The sequence below is a fragment of the Neofelis nebulosa genome, chromosome 2 (assembly GCF_028018385.1).
Source record: "Neofelis nebulosa isolate mNeoNeb1 chromosome 2, mNeoNeb1.pri, whole genome shotgun sequence".
Classification (NCBI taxonomy): domain Eukaryota; kingdom Metazoa; phylum Chordata; class Mammalia; order Carnivora; family Felidae; genus Neofelis; species Neofelis nebulosa.
This window is the reverse complement of record NC_080783.1, coordinates 134,758,645-134,763,841: the sequence shown is the minus strand read 5'-3', so window position 1 is coordinate 134,763,841 and position 5,197 is coordinate 134,758,645. Positions and strand designations below refer to the sequence as shown.

The window sequence follows — 5,197 nt, the reverse complement described above, 5'->3', positions numbered from 1 at the left end:
CTGTCATTTTATAAAGAGGTGATTGTACTCAGAGTGGAACTTACTTGGAAACACAACCAACACTGAGGCCTGTAGTACAACTTGTGTAGGTGCCTTCCTAGAACAAGCACAAGGGCATTCAAGGAAAATGAATTCAATTGCTTTATAAAAAAAAATCCAGAGGAAATGAACATCAGCTCCGACATGTAAAATGCTAGAAGTCATCATTACCATACTTAGAGTAGGAAAAAAGTTATACAAACTGAAAATCAATGACTTTTTTTGAGCCCATCAGAGAATAGAGGTCAAAAAACAACCATCCACCTTAAAATCTAGAGAAATAAGCAAATACACAGAACCAGAATTGAGATCCCTTTCCCTGGAAAGAAGCTGCTGAAGCCATAAACTGGTAAGAATACTTACTGGTAATATTGACACATTGATACAGACTGTGTGCAGACTACAGTGAAATGAGAATCTCCTTGAGGTCATACTTCTTTGGACGGTCTCCTTCTGTGGGGTTTATCTCCAAGACCCTCACAAGGAACTTAATGTAAAGAGCCAAAACAAAAATCACCTCATGTCTCTGGGAAGGGAGGGGAAAATGAAACATTTTGCAATATGTCCAGAGCATTCTTCATAATAAAGGCCAGGTTTCCAAGAAAAAAGATTTTTTTCTAGAGACTTATCACATCTGTGGGAAAGGGCATTTCTTTGACTCCAGCCCTCTCTAACCTTCCTGTCTGTCCTGAGGTAGGAAATAAAATCAACAAAACTCTTTTGAAGGTAATAACCCAGGGACACAGACCATCTGCATTTTATGACTAAAATGTAATCATAACATAATAGAATGCTTCTCTATTCCACGTTTTACTATGACATTAACAACAGCATGGTATAATAACAGTGGATGATAACTAAAATTGCTGCAGGGCTCAGCCTCTATTTAAGAAGGAGTTTTTAGGAAAGCCAGAAGACAACAGGAGAGACAAAAACAAGGACACAAGAAGAAACTAAAGCCCCTGGCACATACAGCTGCAGTAAACTTTAAGTAGAGCCCAACTGCCAACTGAATTACCTAATATTTTAGATTCACCTTTCAATAAAACAAGTGTCATGCTAAAAAGCAAGAAGAAAATGAAGATGATGATCCAAAGTGAGCATCAAAACTGGACTTACATGCAGTATAGATTTTGGAATTATTACAGAGGACATTAAAATAACTATGATTATGTGTGCAATTGAAGAAATAAAACAGATTAACATATGGGGGGGTGAAGATGGAGAGAAACCATAAGAGACTCTTAAAGATAGAAAACAAACTGAGACCTGATGGAGGGGAGATGGGTGAGGGATGGGCTAGATGGGTGATGGGTATTAGTAGGGCACTTGTAATGAGCACTGGGTGTTATATGTAAATGATGAATCACTGAATTCTCCTGAAACCAATATTGCACAGTATGTTAACTAACTAGAGTTTAAATAAAAATTTGAAAAGAGCACCTGGGTGGCAGAATCAGTTAATCCTCTGACATTAGCTCTGGTCATAATCTCATGGTCCATGGGTTTGAGCCCCTTGTTGGGCTCTGCACTGATGGCACAGAGCCTGCTTTGAATTCTCTGTCTCCCTCTCTCTCTGCCCCTCCCCTGATCCCACTCTCTCTCTCACTCTCAAAAATAAATAAATGAACATTTAAAAATTTTGAAAAGAAAAAAAATAACTATGATTAATATATTAAGGACTCCAATGGAAAAAAGCAGGCAACATAGAAGAAAATATTAGTAATGTAAGCAGAAGGATGGACACTCTAAGAAAAATAAAAAGAAAATACTAGGAATTTGGGGCACCTGAGTGGCTCAGCCAGTTGAGCATCGACTTCAGCTTAGGTCATGATCTCACAGTTCATGAATTCGAGCCCCATGTTGGGCTCTCTGCTGACAGCTGAGAGCCTGCAGCCTGCTTTGGATTCTATGTCTCCCTCCCTCTCCCTATGTCCCTTCCCAACTCAGGCTGTCTCTCTGTCTCTCAAAAAAAATGAATAAACATTAAAAATATTTTTTAAAAAAAGAAAATACTAGGAATCAAACACTGTAACAGAAATGATAAATACCTTTGATGGATTCATCAGTAGACTGGATAACGTTAAGGAAAGAGTAAGTGAGCTTGAAGATATGTCAACAATAACTCCCCCAAAAAAGTGCAAAGGAAAGAAGGATGAATAATAACAGTAAAAAAAAGCAGAGCAGAATGTCTAAAAATAGTGGGACATTTCAAAAGAGTAATTTATATATAATTGGGAATACCAAAATGAGAAGAAAGATAACAAAGCAGAAGAAAAAATTGGAGTGATAATGACTGAAAATTTATAAAAATTTTGAAAACTGACAAAATTAATGACAGACACCAAACTAGCAATCCACAAAGCTCAGAGAACCAACCAGGATAAATAGTAAAATGTCTACAATCAGGTGTATCACAGTTAAGGTACAAAAACCAAAGACAGAAAAAAATTTTGAAAGAAGCCAGAATAGGAGTAAAAACACCCTACCTAGAAAGGAAAAATCATAAGAATTAAAGCAGACTTGTCAGAAATCATACAAGCCAGAAGACAGTGAAATGAAATTTTAATGTGTTGAAAGAAAACAAACATTCAATTCCGCATGATTGAAATGCATTCAAATCCAAATAAAGAGAAATGCATTCTGAAGCCAAAAGAAAAAAAAATAGAGAAAATTCTTGGACAACTTATCTAATCAACAAGAAATGGTAAAAGAAGCTCTTCAAAGAGAAAGAAAATAATGCAGACCTTTACTGAAAGAATTGGCAAAATAATTTCTTCATGGAGAAAACTCCAAAGGTATAAAACTTTATCTTTCATTAAAAAAGGAAAGCCTGGGGAAAAAAAATAAATGAATGTGAAATAAAATCTTTTAGTTTTCTTACTCTTACTTGACTTGTTTGTTTGTTCAAGTAATCTAACAAACTCTACCGAAATTATAGCATATGGATAAATGCTGGAATATGGAATGACAGCAATTCTATAAGGGACAGAAAGGAGGAATTGGGAATATTTTGTTATAAGGCTCCTGCAGTATTGATGAGATTACATAATGTATTTGAATTTGACCCAGCCTCATTGTAAATGTGCATTTCAAACTCTAAGGAAACCAAAAATATTTCATGAAACAAGCATGTTAATATGCAAATTCAGGAAAGAAAGTGGAATTATATAAAATATTGAACTAAAACCAGAGAAGACAGAAAAAGAGGTGGAGAAGGGACAAAAGAAAAGAAGAATAGGACAAAGAAAAGAAAATTACAAACATGGAAGATGCTATCCAACTATATCAATAATTACTTCTACTACTTTTCCTCCAGACTCAGTGGGAGATCCTTGTTGCCATCCCCTCACCTCCTCCAGTCCCGAGGAGTCCTACAAGTCTCAATCATGCATGAGTGTATCTCTATCCATGTTGACCAGGCTGTCCAGATCAGCAATGCCTGCTGAGAGCTCTGTTGCCTGGAACATGACATCCAGCCTGATGGCCAGATGCCAAGTGACAAGACCATTGGGGAAGGAGATGACTCTTTCAACACCTTCAGTGAGATGAGTGTTGGCAAGCATATTCCCAGGGCAGTGTTTGTAAACATGTAACCCACAGTCATTGATGAAGTTCGCACTGGCTCCTACCACCAGCTCTTCCACCCTGAGAAGCTCATCAAAGATAGGAAGATGCTGCCAGTAACTATGCCCAAAGATACTATACCATTGGCAAGGAGATCATTGACCCTGTCTCGGACTAACTTTTTGTAAGCCGGCTGACCAGAAGCCCAGTTTTAAGGGCTTCTTGGTTTTCCACAAGACACAGCTTTGGAGGGTAACTGGTTCTGTGTTCACCTCCCTACTGATAGAACATCTCTCTTGTCAATTCTGGCAAGAAGTCCAAGCTGGAGTTCTCCATTTACTGAGCCCCCCAGGTTTCCATAGCTGTAATTGAGCCCTATCACTCTATCCTCACTACCCATACCGGCTGGAGCACTCTGATTGTGGTAGACCAGGAGGCCATCTATGACATTTGTGGTAGAAACCTCTATATAGAACACCAACCTACACTAAACTTAACCACCATATTAGCCAGAGTGTGTCCTCCATCATTGCTTCTCTCAGATTTGATAGAGCCCTAAATGCTGATCTGACAGAATTCCAGACCAATCTGGTGCCCTCTTGCCACATATGCTCCTGTTATCTTTGCTGAGAAAACCTACCATAAACAGTTTACTGTAGCAGAGATCACCAATGGATTCTTTGAGCCAGCTGTCCAGATGGTGAAATGTGACCCTCAACATGATAAATACATGGCTTATTGCCTGTTATACAATGGTGGTGTGGTTCTCAAAGATGTCAGTGCTGCCATTGTCACCATCAAGACCAAGCATACCATCCAGTTGGTGGACTGGTGCCTCACTGGCTTCAAAGTTGGCATTAACTGCCAGTCTCCCACTAGGGTACCTGGTGGAGACCTGGCCAAAGTACAGCGAGATGTGTGTATGCTGAGCAACACCACAACCATTGCTGAGGCCTGGGCTCACCTGGACCACAGGTTTGACCTGATGTGTGCCAAGCATCCCTTTGTTCATTGGTATGTGGGTGAGGGCATGAGGGAAGGAGAATTTTCTGAAGCCTGTGAGGACATGACTGCCCTTGATAAGGATTATGAGGAGGTCAGAATGGATAGCGCTGAGGAAGAGGAATAGGGCAAAGAGTATTAATTAGCCTGTCTGCTATAATTTTACACTCCGTTGTCTTGGGACTGTCTTTTTTCTGTTTGAGAAGCTATCAATTGTGGCCCTCATTTGTTAATAAAAATGATGTTTCTGAAATAACAATAATAATAACAATCACTTCAAATGTTAATGGTCTAAATTCAACAATTAAAAGACTGTCAGAGAAAACTAAACACAAACACACATGACACAGTATATGTTGTATACAAGAAACCTACTTTAATACAAAGCCAAAGATAGGTTAAAAGTAAATGAGTGGAGAAAAATATACCATGCTAACACTAATTTAAAGAAAGATGGAGTTGCTACAGTAATTTCAGACACCTGAATATTTATAGCAGCCTATTCATTACAAACCAAAACTTGGAAGCAGCCAAGTCCTTCAATAGTGAGAAGTGAACAAACTGTAGGATGTCCACACAATGGAATGTT

The 5,197-nt window shown here is 38.6% G+C and overlaps 1 pseudogene; it reads left to right on the top strand.

Annotated features, from left to right (window-relative positions):
* The first annotated feature begins 3,428 nt into the window (after positions 1–3,428).
* LOC131504290 (tubulin alpha-1C chain-like) lies at positions 3,429–4,750 on the top strand (annotated as a pseudogene).
* Positions 4,751–5,197: the final 447 nt, after the last annotated feature.